This window comes from Anas acuta, chromosome 15 (assembly GCF_963932015.1).
Source record: "Anas acuta chromosome 15, bAnaAcu1.1, whole genome shotgun sequence".
NCBI lineage: Eukaryota > Metazoa > Chordata > Aves > Anseriformes > Anatidae > Anas > Anas acuta.
This window is the reverse complement of record NC_088993.1, coordinates 1068223-1086018: the sequence shown is the minus strand read 5'-3', so window position 1 is coordinate 1086018 and position 17796 is coordinate 1068223. Positions and strand designations below refer to the sequence as shown.

At 37.3% G+C, this 17796-nt stretch overlaps 1 long non-coding RNA gene across 2 annotated transcripts in view; it reads right to left on the bottom strand.

Moving 5' to 3' along the window:
* Positions 1–496: 496 nt before the first annotated feature.
* Positions 497–17796, bottom strand: part of LOC137865142 (uncharacterized) — a 57373-nt gene continuing 40073 nt past the window's right edge. The window contains exons 3-5 of one of the 2 annotated variants that reach the window (XR_011101766.1): positions 3427–3492; positions 2815–2979; positions 497–2095 (exon numbers count right to left, since the gene is read on the bottom strand). This is a non-coding gene — a long non-coding RNA (uncharacterized lncRNA). The remainder of the gene's footprint in view (positions 2096–2814; positions 2980–3426; positions 3493–17796) is intronic. The other variant, XR_011101767.1, reaches the window with a different exon arrangement.

Sequence of the window (17796 nt, the reverse complement as noted above, 5' to 3'; positions counted from 1 at the left end):
TGGCTCAACAAAATGTTTGAACAGTCTTGGTTCCTGCCCACTTATTTTAGAAGTAACCCTCATTAGCTGTTGGCATGGCAGGAGCCTGTCCACAGCACTCCACAACAGCAGCTGGATTGCATAGACACAGCAGAAGAGACGATGACTGCCTGGGAGTGGGCTCACACAGGCGGCTGCATCAGGAAGAATTACTGGCGTGTGGTGCGCATGAGACTAAAGCGACCTAAATGGACACCCCATTTGCATTTCTGTGGTTACTTTTCTCAGTCGACTTTATAAAAGGCATTTCCCCAGATATGAAAATTGTTAGTGTGTAAGCCCAGTTCAGCTAGCATCCACCCAGGAGGGTTATTTCTGATAATTAAATAGTATTTTGAAAGAATTATAATTCATGTGTCTCACCATTAAGTTTAAGGAATAATTTAGAATTATGTCAACAGATTAGAAAGATACTGATCTAAGAAATCTAACTCCCACAAATAAACTGTAAATCATACACTTTTTAAAGCCAACTCATTTATTGTTGTAATTCATGTAAATTGTTTTGGAACAGAGGTGAATCTGGTTCTTTTTCAGAAACAGAACAAATATGTTTACCCAGAAAAATGTTAGACAGCATTTTGTTTAGTCACTAGGCTACTTAACATAATTATATCTTGGTAGGATTCAGTTGCTAAGAAGAACGTACACTTTAATTTTACATTTTTTTTTGGTAATGTCTACAATTTAATACGGACACACTGTTACTGCTAAAAGGTGACACAGCACATATGACAAAGTACAATACATAATCTTATGAAAGAATCTGTTATATCCATTTAGTTTTCATTAATCATGATTTGTATTGCATTCATCAACCCAACATTATGTGAAAAAATGAGGAGGTGTACATAAAAAACAGTTTGCTAAATCTTGGTCTCCTCAGATTGACAGCTGATGATATTCTGTGATGTCTTTGATGCTTCTGTGTGTTGTGTGCATGTCCAGAACCAAAACAAATCCCAAACTTTCTAGAACACTTTTTTTCCTTTGTAAAGTACTGAACAGCAACCCTGACACTTGTGTTACCTTACAGGTTACCTTTGTAATATATTCTTGTGGCTTTTTTGAAAAGCTTTTGCATCGCCACATTTTATTAAAAGTTTGGGAATTTTGATGAAGGAAAAGGTGATACATGGAAAAACTCCACATGCTACAATATGTGGGTATAAGTGGCAATGGGTATGTGGGCTCTAAGTGGTATATCACCTCTTTTTTTCTAAGATAGGTGATATACCACTTAGCATTTTCTGAGATACAAAGAACTAGTGACTGTCATCTTTACCTTTGTGCTTTTTGAGAACTCTGAAGGCTTGTGAAGGTCTGAGAGTTCTACTGGAGTGTGCTTTGCAAAGGTACGTGTGTTACAATCACTGAGTGAAAGGAGCTGGTTTGCAAAATGATTGGTTTCAGGTATTTCACAGTAAGAAATTACTCATTTTGTTACACTGCCTGACAAAATACTGAAAGATTTTGTGCGTATCATTAAATATTTGGTCTTATTTTTACTGTTGGATTGTGGAACTTGATATTGTAGATTTTGTAGCTGGAACAGGAAAAGCTTTAATGTCCTTCACAAATCCCTACCAATTAAAATATTTAAAAAACAGATAAAGATATTCCAAAGGTAGGGATTTATTTTTGTTACAAGTTTCAGTTCAGCTCAACTATTAGCCTTGAGATGAATCACGCTTTTGTTGGATTACTGAACAAACAGAAGGTGATATTTAGGACTGCTCAAAAACCTTTTAGTGCCTAATATTTTCATACCTGACTTTGACAATCTGTCCTTTAGGAAAGCTTTTTTAAAAGTTAGTACATGGTGACTGCTGTTGTTGCATGCTTTTGGTATACAAAAAATACAAAAATAGTATTCAGTGAAAGATTTTCATCTCAGATGTTGACTTTGCCATCCTTAAGTGAAGGGCTTTTTTCTAAATGATCACAGAGTTCCAAAAGATACCTGAACCTCATATTTCACTAAGCTTTGTTCTTCTTCATTGTTCTCCCTTGAGATTCAAGCTTCAAATACAAATGTATTTTTAAGTAGATCTTACTATAGAAAAAACAGGGAAAAAAAAAAAAGGCATTTAAAATGCATCCTGTACTATTGTGAGCACCACTAGCAGGACTACACTATTTTACAATAATTATACAGGTATATGCTTTACATAATTCTTTCATTTATTTTTTTATTTTTTTAAAGTGTGATGTTGGAATTTGATATGAGAGCCGTACATTTCTTTATATGGTTGGGATACAAAATGCTTTTATATCTGTAAGGAAAAAAGTAAAATGCTATAGAAGAAATATTTCTAGAGCAGCAGTATATTACACAATAATTTTGCAAACAGATGTCTTTTTTTTCTATACAGCTTAAAGAATGGTTTGCTTTGAAAAGTTTGGAAAGATGAGTAATTTTGTTTGAGGACATGCATATCTTCTAGTATCAATCTGATGACAGTCTTTGAAATGCCTTTCAAAAGAAAGACAAAGATTTCTTATTCTCTGTATTAGAATTTGTGGTAAATCAATTTCACTATTTATTCTCATTGCTTTAATGTCTGATTTTACAAAATGTTGAATTTTCTGTGAGCTAAGTGACCAAGATGTTGCCATATTTTAAATTTGTTCTAAGTCCACAGATGTGATAGAGAAGATAGAATACTGGAATTTGGAATACTGGAATTTGGAATACTGGAATGAGTAGCACCAAATATAGAGATTGATGCCTAATGATTTGTTAGGTATGTTAGGAGTGAGTTAAATCCTTACCTGGCATTTTAGCATGTGCGTCACAGTGAGCAAATTACACTTCTTTAATAACAAATGTTTTGACTGGGTGTGCCAGGTAGAAAAAATTGGCCACTTAGACCTCACTGAAGAACAGTTCTATAGTTCTCTCTTGACCTTATTTTTTTATTGATGTTTTATTGTTTCCTGCACGGAGGGGAAGAAAAAAAAAACAAAACAAAACAAACAAACAAACAAACAAAAAAAAAACACAGATTCTTTTATGGTCATGATTCACCACTATGGAAATCAAGCAGTGCTTGGAAGAATCCTGCGTGATGCTTTGCCAGTGCTTTGAAGTGCAGCACAGTCAAAGCTATTTGGACATGGTCTAACTTGAACATTGTGCTAATGTGTGATTTCCAAAGTTTCTGCTTGTGGTTCTCCACTCAGAAAATTAGAAGACAGTATATGATGATGTGCCCTCATGCTTTTGTCTTAAAACACATCAGAAATACATAATAGTGAAGAAGAGCTGAGAACATTAAAAATGCAAATAATTGTTCTTAAAATTAGTAGTCAAATGATACTTATGTGTTTAAAAAAAAAAAAAAAAAAACAAAAAAAAAAACAGTTAAGGACAGAATTAGTTACCTGTGATGTTAAGAAAACAGCTGTGAATGTTTTTCCTATCTCCTGGAGACTTCATTTTTGGTATATCTACAAATAGTAAATCATGATTTAGTATTTTAGGTGTGATTTTATAATATATTGATGTAAATGTATTTTCATTAGGATCAAGTAGTTATTTTAGGCAGGAAATCTTCATGTAGTATTTGGCTAAGAACATAGGAAGACTCGCAGGATAAATGAATAAGAGCAATAATTTAATAATAATTTAAGTTATTTAACTAATGAAAAACACTCAAATGATAAAGAGCCATCTGTAAGCATGATTGCATAATGTTTGCTAAAATCATCATGTTCATTTTTATTAAAGGTGAAAAGGGGACAATTGACCTGTAATTTTCAACTTGTGATATCAAGAAGAAACCCAGGTGTGTCACAGGCTTGATAATGTTCCATCAGCTGGAAATGGACTGGATTGCTTTGTTCCAGCTCTGCCTCACTAAGCCCATATCACTTTAAATTTTACCTGATCAGAGCTGGAAACAGAAGGTTTCTACCTGGTTCAGTTTCTAGTGAGGATTATTTGTCTTCAGTCAGTAGGTTCCCTGAGAGATTAAACACACTTTTCCTTTAGCTCTCATTTTACTCACTCAGGGCTTACAATTCACCTCTTAGAAACATGTGATAGTTGAAGTAGACAACACAGATGTTGTAAAAATACCATAAAATCAATGATTCCTTATATGAGCACGAAGAGAAAACACTAAACACTCTGTATATACTTCCCTTCCTCAGTTTTGAATGTTGTTTTTGGGCATAGTACATGCCCTCTTTGTCATCCATTTCTGTACATAACTTTTCTAAATTATGGTGCATACATGTCTGTGTCAGAATTTTGAAGCCAGTTTCCTTCTCACTTGGCTGCCCTACACTTAGCAAAGTATACCTCGCTGTTCCTTCTCCACACAAGTTCTCTGTATCTCTGTGTTTCACAACATTTCCTAGAGCTGCGTTTCCATAGCTTTTGATGTCCAGTCATAACATTTGATCTTCTTTTCAGTTTCGGGGGAAATTCCAGAGATGCAAATCCTGGCTAATAGGAAGAGTTTGGGTGAACGGGTTGCTGGAGCTTGAGTGCCCCATTGTCCTTATATTTCTTCCTCTTGACTGGGAGCTGCCACAGACCCATGTTTGAGATGCACATGGCTCAGCCCTGACAGCATATGGTTGACTTCACATCCTCTGAGGTGTTTAATGATGATACAGCAATTTCATAACCACAGCCAGGATTCATACTTCGTAATGGGATAGATTTCCCACATTTTGATGTGCTCAGTTTCAAATGTAATTTCTGAATAGCTCTGAGCATTTTACCTACAAACTCCACTGGTGGCATTCTGTATTTCATATGAAAATATTCACCTGGGTGCTTATTATATGCAGAATATGTAAGCAGGTATTAGGGTGGAGTCAAATATGAAAAGTGAGAATTGACATGCTGCGTAACTTCTGAGTAAAAGGGTTAGTTACAAAGCCAGCAGCCACTTTATATTAATCTTAAAAAGATGCAGCTAGTGCTCTGAGCAGAGGAATCTCACATTCTATATGAATCAGAAACATCAGAAAAACTGATGCACCAAGAGGTTATTCCACATCTTTCCTGATCTGTTTTACACAATTCAATGTTTGTTTATAAGATGAACTGACAAGAAAATTGTGAATGTATGATCTTAAAAATTTCCATAACAAACCTACAATATGTGTCTCAAATTAATCTATATGTTATTTATAGGACTTTGTAACATTTAAAATAATCAGAATACCTATAGCTTCATTTTTTGAGAACATATTCAGATCTCAGAAGGTAAAGTGCTTAAGGAAATTGTACCTGACCAACCTCTTTGGCATCTGTGGTGACTGGCTCTGTGGAAGAGTAGACTGAATGTTAAGTGCCTTTACTTTAGCAAAGCTTTCCCCATTTTCTCCCCCACAATTGTTGTAGTCCCACTGGTAAGATGTAGGCTGGATGGCATGATAATATATTCTTTACTACATTTCAGTAAAGAAGTTCTTCCTAATATCCAACCTAAACTTCCCCTGGTGCAACTTTAGCCCGTTCCCCCTCGTCCTGTCACCAGGCATGTGGGAGAATAGACCAATCCCCACCTCGCTACAGCCTCCTTTAAGGTACTTATAGAGAGTGATAAGGTGGCTCCTGAGCCTCCTCTTCTCCAGGCTGAACAAGCCTAGCTCCCTCAGCTGCTCCTCATAAGACTTGTTCTCCAGACCCCTCACCAGCTTTGTTGCCCTTCTCTGGACTTGCTCAAGCACCTTGATGTCCTTCTTGTAGCGAGGGGCCCAAAACTGAACACAGTACTCGAGGTGCAGCCTCACCAGAGCCCAGTACAGGGGGACAATCACTTCCCTAGCCCTGCTGGCCACACTGCTTCTTATACAAGCCAGGATGGTGTTGGCCTTCTTGGCCACCTGAGCACACTGCTGGCTCATATTCAGTCCCCTGCAGAGCCTTCCTGCCCTTGAGCAGATCGACACATGCACCTAACTTGGTGTCATGTGCAAACTTACTGAGGCCGAACTCGATCCACTCATCCAGATCATCGACAAAGATATTAAAGAGGACTGGCCCCAGTACTGAGCCCTGGGGGACGCCATTAGTGACCGGCCTCCAACTGGATTTGACTCCATTCACCACAACTCTTTGGGCCCAGCTATCCAGCCAGTTTTTTACCCAGTGAAGCGTATGCCAGTCCAAGACACGAGTAGCCAGTTTCTTGAGAAGGCTGTTGTGTGAAATGGTGTCAAAAGCCTTACTGAAGTCAAGGTAGACCACATCCATAGCCTTTCCCTCATCCACCAAGCGCATCACCTTGTCACAGAAGGAGATCAGTTTCGTCAAGCAGGACCTGCCTTTCATAAACCCATGCTGACTGGGCCTGATCACCTGCTTGCCCTGTAAGCATGATAACACTCAAGATCATCTACTCCATGAGCTTCCCTGGCATTGAGGTCAGACAAGGCTGTCTGGATCCCAGACTCAAAATATGGACATCAGTGCTTCAAACTGGCAGCGAGTTAGCAGTGGCAAGTGTAAGTCATCAGTATTTGGGCTGCTGATTTTCATCATCTGCCACAATCTGAACAGTGAAATGGAATGAAACCTCATCAAGTTCACAAACAAAGTCAAACTGTAAAGGAGCAGTGGATGTGTAGGAGGGCAGGTCTCTGGCACTGTCACAGTTTTTGACAAACTGGAGATATGGACTCCGTAATATAGCATAATGCAGACTAGCTAAAACATATACAAAGCCCTGCTAGTGGATGCAATAACTTCAAGAACCAGACCCGGGGATGGAATAAGGCTTGCAAAGAGACACTGAAAGAGCAGGGCTGGGTCAGTCAGGGGGAAAGAGCAGGGTGAGTGGACCTTAACTGGGCAGGTTCCAGAGCAATCTGCTCTAATGTCTGTGTTAGTCATGCTTAGAGCAGGAGGTTGGATTAGGGACTTCCAACAGTCCTTTCAAACAGAATTCTAGAATTTTGAAGAGATCTTTTGATAATTAAAAAAAAAAAAAAAAAAAAAAAAAGCAACCACCACACAATGAGCACCTCATAAAGGTCTAGAGCAGCATTCAGCCTTGTAAATCACAATTTATTCTGGGTAAATTAAGAATAAAAATAATCCATTTCTATATGCTCTATTTACTAATTTACATCATTTAAAAGAACCATGTTTTATTTTATAATCCTTCATAGATAATATATTACAGTTGCTATCCCAATAGGCTTGAAGTTGTCCTATCCCCACAAACCACTGAGAAGAGGTTGGCTACATCCTTCTGTCCCCCACCCCTCAGATATTTATATACACTGAGGAGATCCCCTCTCAGTCTTTTGTCCAGGCTGAACAGACCCAGGTCTCTCAGCCTTTCTTCATAGGGAAGATGCTCCAGGCCCCGTATCATCTTTGTGGCCCTCCGCTGGACTCTTTCCAGGAGATCCCTGTCTTTCTTGTACCGGGGAGCCCAGAACTGGACACAGTACTCCAGGTGAAGTATCATCCAGTATCATGGAGAATGAAATAAATTCTGTGCTTAGATTGTGCAGGATTAACATGTTGGCACTTGGTCAAAACATCTAAATATTCTAAATGAATATTCCTAGAAATTATGCTGCTGTACCCAACATCCAGGTGTGGTGGCTAGGACTTAGGTTGGCTAATTCTGAATACTGTTATGATCCCTATTAAAAAATGACAACGAAAGAAAGAAAAAAAAAGGCAATTTTTGCTGTGCAAACCAAATAATCGCAGGCAGTAATGAATGCCATTGCTATTTCTGGTGGATACCGTAGTTAAATTTTTAAGGTACATTCATTTAAAAAGAAACCATGAAACTTAGAAAATAAACTTTGACCCATTCTTTGTTTGTGGAATTATTTGCATTAATAAAATATTAACTGTGGAAAAGGAGAGAATGTAGAACAGAAATCTTCTGTATTTCTGGTGTAAACATGGTAAATATATTATTTTTATTATTTTTTTAATTAAGCTAGGGGCCGATGTTCTATATTCTCTTTCTTGAAAAACAAAGGTCTGGCAGCTTTTTTCTTTGAAATACTGGGAATGACCCAAAGGCTTGGAATTGAGATTGGATGTTGGCAGGAAATTGGCCTGCCCATTGAGCATGTGCTTTTTGTTATTTCTGTGAAAAATCTACATATTTAACCAAGCTTTAACCCTTTTGGACACAATTCCTAACGAGATCTTGGCTTGCTAGATGTTACCAACAAGATCTTTGATGTGCCCCTCTCTGCCTGGTGTGTGTTCCTACCAGCTCCATGGAGCTGCAGGCTGTGCTGTGCCCCCTCTGGTACTGTAACAAGGCTGCTAGTGCCTTTTGGTGTAGACCCATGGCACAGCAAATTCCCTCAGCTATAAATGCTTTGGGAAGTGATTGAGCTTAGCCCAGCTGGCTCAGGAAGTCATCCCATTTCACTTGGTAGAGCTTGGGGATAATAAGAAATAAGAAAAAGAAGTAACATCTTAAAAAGATTGCAGCTGTTTGTGAAGTGCTTGACCACAGCTGTAGAGCTCGATGAGATGGATTTAGCTGATTAAAGAGGATACTATGTGTGTCTGTCTGTGCTGCCACACAGCTGGCAGTGCCTGTCCCTTATCAAGGCTGCAGAACTGAAGGAGGTTTGGCTTTGCAGTCATGGCAGTTCATAGCTTTGTATATTAAAATTTGACGAATTTAAGGCAATTTAAGGCAGTTTAATTTAATGTGCCCAGCAGTAAACTGTAGTAGCTTTTTCTCTAGTTTTTGTTCTCAGAAATTAGCATCAAAAGTTATGGACCTAAGCTGTAGCTGTGGCCGGTGTGAAACGTGTACATGTACAGTGTGTTGGCCTTACTTGAGGTGACCAACAGTTAATGGTTATGAAGAACTGGCAGATACTGAACATTTTCACCTGCTATTAGGAGAGTTTTGAGACCTGATATTTATATCTGATTACAATGGTTTAAGGATGATAACCTGCTGGTGGGACTCTGCAGAACTGCTGGATTGCAAAACTTCTGAACTTTCTTTGTATCTATAAATCAGATGTTTCCTTACAGTATCAGCTTTACATGTGAGCCACTTTATGTGAGTTACAATACATGAATTATTTTCAAGGCCTTAGCATTAATTCTGCTCTTAGTAATTCCTGTCACTCCTTGAAGTACTATGTTATTATGCAGACACTAAGTAAAATAATTTTTCAGTTAGGATTTTCATAAGAATCCAGATGTTTGAGAAACTTTGCTGCAAGAAGAAATAATTGTGGTGTAATTGCCTGAAGTAACTAGCAAAATAAAATTAACATTCACATTTTTAAGGAAAAGGTACAGTATTGAAGAGGCTTTCAGTGTAGGGCATAACTGCATTACCTGAGCATTCCCTAGGCTTCCAACCTTAGATGCTATCGCTCTGGGGAAACTTGGTGTGCTAGCCCTAAGGAACAGCACGGAGCGTAGAGTGGAGTGGAGACACCATGGCTGGGCTCTGTAATCAGGTGGGGCCTTGATTGTTCTTGTGCACAAAGCTGCACTTTTTGCCACCCTGAGCCAAAGACCTGTCATGTTTTGACAAATGCTGTACCCTAGTGTACTTTTTGTTCATTATAATATCATTATAATACCAAAACACACCTCCATCCCAAAAGCTACCCACCTCCAAGGTGCGACCACCCCTCACTGAGCATGCGCCCTGAATTTCTCGGAGCCTATTACTTTAAACGGAGATGGGAAAACTTTACACCAATCATAACTAAGATATGCTTGACTAGAGCCACTCAAGCTCCACCTAAGAGATAGAAAATAATATAAATTGGCCCAGGAGAGAGGGGATGTTAGGGAAGATACCACCATCAGGGGAGATACCATCCCAAGGAAATACAACATCCTTAGGACCTCCTGACTCCTGGGATCAGTCGACAGGCTGAGCCTCTCTTCCTCCCCCATTGGGATGCCTTTGGGTGAGATCTGAATACTTGCTTATAAATCTCTATAGAGTCTTTAATCCTTTTAACGCGTTTATTTCTAGGCTGCGCACCTGTAACGTCTGTAACAGCTATAACACCTATAACACCTGTGTATTTCATGCATACTAGCTTGCTTTTGCAGACAGTCACTATTGCTGGCAATCCAAAAGAACCTGATTATCTGTTGCTGTAATAAACCATACTTGATTGCATTGTGATAGCTCTCATTAAGTGCAACTAGGGTGAGGGTGGTTATCCATGATAGTTCAGTGTTCTGAATCTAACCAGACCCCCAGATGGTTAATGCATTTTTGGTGAATGTCTGAATGGACCCCCAGATGGTTAATGTGTTTTTGGTGAATGTCTGAACGGACCCCCAGACGGTTAATGCGTTGATGGTGAATGTCTGAACGGACCCCCAGATCATTAATGCGTTGATGGTGAATGTCTGACTGGACCCCCAGACGGTTAATGTGTTTTTGGTGAATGTCCGACTGGTTCAGTACCCTGAATCCGACCGGGCCCGTAACAGTTAATCAGCTACACCCCTTAACGCGACAATAATTCAAAATTGGAACATCAGTTTAATGTTGACCTTCCTCAGGCCCTAATCATCTTTAATTATTAACATTTTTGGTGACCACTTTTTGGTGATTACTCTGTTTAAATATTGTGTTCCTCCCTGCGGTATGACTAAGCAGTCTGGGTGTTTATATTTTAAGCTGAGAACAGAAAGAGTTTATCATTCAGACAAAAGAATAATGCAGTGGGTTAAGTCTTGATCAGCAAAATTCTGATTGTCTCAGATCCATGTAAACACACGTATAAAGTTACACGTGTAACTTGCAAAGGGGAATTGAGTAAAGGTCACCCCTCACCTTGTGGTGTCTCTAATGGCTGTTAGATAAAATTAGTGCAAATGACTCATCAGAAATACTGAGTAAAAAAATCTTGGTTTATTTTGCTGTTTTATAGAAATTAATATGTACATAAAGTGACATATGTAGGAGAGAATAAGGCTAAAATTGCCCCTAAAATTGTCATGTTTTAACTTCAGATAGTTTTTATTTTATGCTTTCATTTTTATTGACATCAACATAACATTTAGAATTAAATAATCTGTATTTCAAAACTTGTTTTATATCAATTATATTTACCTCCCAAGTATATTGAATCTTTGCAAAGTTTATGCTGTGGAAAAATATTCTCTGTAAGCCAACTGTTATTTCTCTTAGTGCTGATTTATAATGAGCATGGCAGACTGGCTGAGACTCTCTGGGATTCCAGCATGCTTATCAGTATTTTGCTCTGTGCTAGTAACTGTCTCTGGTTGTGCTAAAAAGATTTCAGTTTCCATCAGTCTCTGAAAAATGTTGTTTATCACATCACTCCAAATGTTTTGGATAGCTGACTTGCTGGTACATCACTCCAGTGCTGTAGTTTCTGAGGTTGTTGCATCCTTTGCATCTTGTAGCTTCCAATACCTCTTGGATCTACCTTTTTTTTTGACCTGAGTAAAGGCATTGTTAGTTATGACATGGTGGATCTATGTGTGGGTTTGCATTCTACTCAAGATTTCCTTTTCATTAATACATTAAACCTGTTGTGTATATAATGGTTGCATGCATTTGTACTCTATTCAGATGTGTATTGCTTTACATAATCTTCTCCCATCCACCTCCAGTGGATTCCAGTGCATAAAAGATAGAGCATTTAAGGGTCACAGTGGTAATACTTGAAAGCAAAACCGTTACTTCACCACCTGTCACTGCAGCAGATACCTTACTAAACTGGTATGAACACAACAGCCAGCAATAGCAGCAGCCGCTGAACTTGTTGAAATACAGAATTTAGTTGAGGAAATAAGGCTCTATAGAAAATAAATATATTTACTTCTACTTACTTCACTACCTCAAAAACTTGGATAATTAGCTTCATCCAGGTAAATCAAAGTCATGAGTGAAAAAAATAATTGAATGTTTACAAAGTCTAAAATTAATTTTTGTGAAGTGCTTGATTACACTTTTTCTGTTCTTTTATCTGCTTTCTCTATTTCTTGGAAGATTTCTTTGATCTTAACATCTGCCTGGTTCTCATAGCAGCTACAGGCAAACTTTTGACTAAAATTTTTACTTGCCTTCAGCCTGCGTCTAAATACACCCTTGTTCTGTTAAGTTTGGTTTGTTTACCTCAATAAAGGTGTAACTTAGTGTCGGTACATTTCTAGTTTGGAACAGAATCTGTTTCTTTTTTTTTAATTATTTTTTATTTTTTTATTATTCTGCTCTAACCAGGGTAAGTACAACTTTGCTGTTGATTCCAGTGAATATGACTCCAGGCTGGCTCATCTTCTGACAGGCAGTAGTGGTTATGCTTGTACAAAACTAGCTGGGTTTTATTTGTTTCTTGGAATGCACTAATTACTGTCTAGCTTTCTGTGTTTTTACCTGAATAAGATCAACAGTTTCACCTTTCTCCTATTATACCTCTTACAATACCTCAAAGAAGCCTACTTAGCTTTGGTTGGCTTTAACTTGAATTCAACTTGTCATTCAATACTCAATCCATGTGATCCAGAACCATGGAGCTTAGGCTTCTCTATCAATAGGGAGATGGAAGCAAATTTTCTTACACTGTTCATTTTAAACTTGAAGTCTTGCAGCATTCATTTTCAAATTTTAATACATGTCTTAAAATGTAAATATTGATATTTAAGGTTGCTCTTAAAAATAATCTGTGGAGTAGCCTGGACACTAAATTTACAGGTGTGTAATTGGATTCTTTTTTTTTTCAGTTTTAACAGTTTTATCCACAGGCTGCAGGATACTTTTGATTTTATCAGATCGTGGCACTTTTGGGAAAATATTAGTTGTTTTTACCCATTGACACTTAATAGATGTTCTTGCAGTTTGGATTGTGAAGGTCCTGTATACCACTTATTAAAAACAGACTAAGGTTCTGTTAATTTTTCCCATAATTTCTGAAATTTATGAAATATTCAGTTTTCTTGTGCTTTTTGTTTTCTACTTTTTGTTGTGTGGCCTCTCAGTTTAGACTGCTGGCTAGGTCACATTCTGCTTTATTTTCTCTCTGAGTCCATTATTTTATATAAGTGACAATATGAAATTATTTGCAGCAATTGTTGCTGTTAACCATCTGAATTTCATGGCAGTGGTACTGCAATCAGAAGCTAACATCTAACAATCTGTCTTTTCAACACAGAACATCTATAGACTGATTAGTAGCACACATTTGAAGTATTTACTAGTGAATCTTCCACAGAATAAAGGTTCCATCACTGAGCCACGCTCAGATAAGGTAGCTAGTAACTGTTGTAGTTAACATGTTATATTGAGTTTCACTTCCGGCTGCTGCACCCTCTGTAATAGTCAGAAATAAGACTCCAAAGAAATATTAACCCTCAAAAGAGGTGGATGGAAACCATGGTAGAGAGATTAATTCACTGCTGTATGGTACCTTTGGAAACACTCATCTTCCTTCCCCTTTTTCCTTGTAGATTAAGGAAATTTGAAAATGCTACAGCACTGCTAATTATTTTAGGAACTTACATGCTGCTTTTCTGGAAGCTCTTCCAGGGGAGTCATTGAACCGTTCAGTATTTTGTTGTCCTGCTGAACCTTGTGATTCTCACATAGGTGGTATTTCACCACCTTTATTTTTGAAAGTATTGAGTGTTCTGTTTGTATTTGTCCTCTGTTTGACACCTGTTAAAACAACAGGTCTTCCAATTTATAATTCTTACAATATTCTTCAAAATCGTAACAGTTATTACAAACTCTCATGCTTCAAACTCTCCTTAGGCCAGCCCACCTGTACAATGAAGTGAAGAGGATGGCAATATCTCACTTTCTTCTCTGTTACGAAGTTTCAAGGGTTTTAGTTGTGTTGTGTGTGAGACCCTTCTCATTATTGTTTCTCATTTTTTCCAATTTATCATACATAAAAAACTGAGATACTGCAAAATAAATACTCTTCCCATGAGGTGTGTAAAAGGATTTTTTTAAATTCCCAAGAAAGACTAGTTGAAAAGGCTTAGCATTTCAAATGTCTTAGACTTCAGAAGTATGGATAGTCAAGGGAATGATTCTGGAAATTACAGAAGCCTAAGGAAAGGTGTAAGCTTCATTTTGTTGCTCTTCTTTTAAAATACCTTGCATAAATCTTTTGGCTAAACTACTTCTTCAATAACAGTAAATTTCCTGAAAATAATATTATTTTTAAATTAAAAATATGAAAATAGGAATCCGTAAGATATTACTTAAAAAGAAATGTATACATTGTCACTTATACCAGTTGATCAGTTGGTCAATGTATTAGAAGAATATAACTAAAGAGAAGAACAAATTAAAAGTTGTAGGGCTTTCTGTGCTCATGATATCTTTTTAAGCATTCCATATAGTGAGTAATTGTTCCATGCCCCACCCCTGCTCCACAACAGAAATACTCAAATAGCTTGATCTATATTCCAATAAGAAGTAAAACAGCTTTTTCTGGTAATGGTAGCTTACGGTAGTGGGAAAGAGAGTTGCATTTTAAATATGCATAAAATACAAAACTGCATTTCTCAATTTAGTGGGAGAAAACGTACAGACAATATCATGTGTTGCTGCTATAAAACATTGACATATACATGAGTAAAGGTAGTGTAAGTGTTGAATTTCCCTATTTATATTTACCCCTGCACATGGGGTGTTTCTTGTACGAATCAGAATAAAAGTGTATGAATTGAAAAAAAAAGTTTTTGCAGTTAATTCATAATTTCATAGACCATCTTCTGATTCTTGCAGACTGCAGTCTGACAAACTCTGATGGAAAAGGTTAGATCTTAACCAGCTGGCTGAATTTCACTGGGAACTTAGAGAACAAGAGAAATGGAAGTTACAACATAATTTGTGTTGGTATCATAGCAATTGAATCACTTACCACATTCCCATAGAGCATATACTTCTGCTACTAGGCTTTCTGGGACCTTTCTTTGACTAGTGAGAACAGCTCAGGGCTTTCAGAGCTGTCAGAGCTTTCCTCTGGGAAAGAGGAAAGCTCTGACAGCTTTCCTCTGACAGCTTTCCTCTAGGCCTTTCTAAATTGGATTTCTTCTGGCCTTTGTCTAGACAAGTATTGAAGAATGTGAAAGAACTGCAGAGATCTTGTTTCTAATGTTTAATTACCAGTTCTGCTCATTGTCTTTACTTAGTGTATTTAAATGCACACACTACTATATACTTACTATAAGTAAAACAACAGCAAATAACAGAGGTAAACGATGAGTTCTAGAAAGCAGAGATCTCAACACAGGAGAGCATACTAAGGGATTGGGGAGTGTGGAAAAAGAACGAAAAGTCTTGTTTAAAACTTCTGAAGCTTAGTCTGGATTTCTTGGAGGGTTTAGTTTGTTTAATTCAGTTGTTTTTATTTTAAATTATTTTAATCTAAAAGCTACATAAGAGGCCTTGCAAAAGTATATAATTTAGTCAGTACTAAATATACAGAAGAATCTATCAATGTTAAAAAGGATGAAAATTCTTACTAGGTATGTTTTAGTTGCATAGGGTTTTCAGAAATTGAGAAACATCAAAAAGCTGTCTGAATATGTATGGTTTTGAATTTATTTTAAAAATACTAAAATAATTTCAAGTTCAAAAGTGAACCTTTGAATAGCTGTGGTATGGCAAGGGCTTGAGTGGAGAAAGGAAAATGGAGCCAAGAACAACTGAGTGTTTGTAAGGATTTGAAGTATTACATGAATGACACATGGCATATTTAAAGCAACATCACAAGTACATCAGAGGTATCAGGGAGAGATTCGTAGAGCTGTCCTGGGTATTCTTCCCCATCCAGCCCTTCTCCACAGCACTGTATATTTGTAGCCACGTGGCTTGTCCTAGGTCACCTACATACATGTAGTTTCTTGAAAAACAGCCATCCCATGTAAGTGGAGTGTTTGCTTTGGAAAGGACACACCTCTTCAGCAGTTCAGAGCTGCTGCTAACAGATTCTGTGACACCTTGCTGGGTTCGTTGCTTAACTGCATCCGCCCTCAAGTAGCACAATACGTGTACAACAGACATTTTAATTCAATATATTCCCAAGGGAAAAAATACTATTACAAATTCTCTCTAGTACAGAAAGTGTGCTTATAGAAGCCTGGTGCTTTTCCTCAAGCTTTTCAAGAAATACTTTGCAGTTATTTCAGCACAGGGGTGCCAGCAATCAGGTTATAGAAATTCATTTTACCAAGAAACTGGGCAGTCAATGTCATGAATGATCTCCTTATCAAATTCAGGTTTGCTATCCCACATTGCTGTTCCAAACACCAGATTGCTAAATTCCATTTTAGCAATCCAAAATTTCATTTTCATTTTTCTGGAGTTTGTCCCTATCATTTGTGAAGCCAGATGAGAGGACAGTGCTCTCATACTGGTATATTTTAGGTTACCAAGAAAATTTCTTCAGAGAAATCTTTATTTCCTTCAGAATTCCCTTTGTTTTTATTCCTTTCTTTTAGGGATTTTAATTTCTTTCTTTAGGGAATCATTCTTTAATTCTTATTAATACAATTGTATCAAATATAATTGTACTTTCCTAATAATGATATAGTGTAGTGGAACAGAGAAGTAGTGGCAACAACAGATTGAAAAACTGTAATACTGAAACTGTGTAAGAGGCCTGCTGATTTTTTTGCCATCGGCTTGATATTACCAGAGATTCTCAATACAGAAATTGGAGCCACAGAGACACAGAATTGATTTTTTTCAGAACACATGGTGCTTATGACCTTATATATACCTGACAATGCATCTTCCATTGATAATGAAGAACAAAAAGAGGGAAAAAAGTTCTTTAAGATGAAAGGGTAGAGTTTTCCTTTTAAAAAGGTTAAAAGTATAATAATAATCAAATAGCGGACTTGTTGAGGCAAACACATTGAAATCGTTCAGAAAAATAACTGCATGACATCATGTGAGAAAGTTAGAACCAAAAAAGGGCAAGTTTCATAGGCCAAATACTTTCTATTCATTCCCAAAGAATTTATTGGGAGAAAGAAATAAACCCTATGTCCTTGGAAGCTCACAGAATAGAAATATGTTGTCCCAGACAGGAAAGGTAAAAAACAAAACAAAACAAAAGAAAACAAACAAACAAACAACAACAAAAAAAAAATGGTCTTAATCAGGAATGCTTAGAAATACTGGAATGCTGATAAATGATGACCCACTGCTCAAAAAAGCAGAGCTGAGAGTTACCTCCCTCTTTGTTGTTCCTGTCTTATGCACTGTCTTATGATGGCCAGTTTCCATTACTGTACCTTCCCTCCAGCTCTTAGCAATTTTCACATCATGTATTTCAATCCACTTCTCTTATTAGAAATCTTATTTGTCCTTGAACATGTGCGCTATGCATAGAAATTAGTATATTATCAAATTAACATATAAAAGTCCTTGAAACTGATATTTCTGGGAATGTGATTAAACTCACGCTGCATTAGTGATAGCATTCTACTTTTATCTAACAGAATAAAGGAGTTACTCTTGCTGAGACGAAAACAGAACAACAACAACAAAAGGCGTTGAAAGTTTATGAAAGCAGCAAGACTATATCAATAGGGGATAAGCTGTGTTACATGAAAGATGAAAAGGAACTACTTTAAATAACTATAGTTGGACAAAACTGATGCCCTTTAGTGCACATATGTGTCATTACAGTTATTATCCTCAATCAGCCTGGGCTATTTTCAGAAGGTGGTGCATCTTAAATTAGTATTGTCACACAGGAGTGTCATTTCCAGAAACAGTACACAGAGCTTCGGAGGCATGTTGATACTTAAAAACA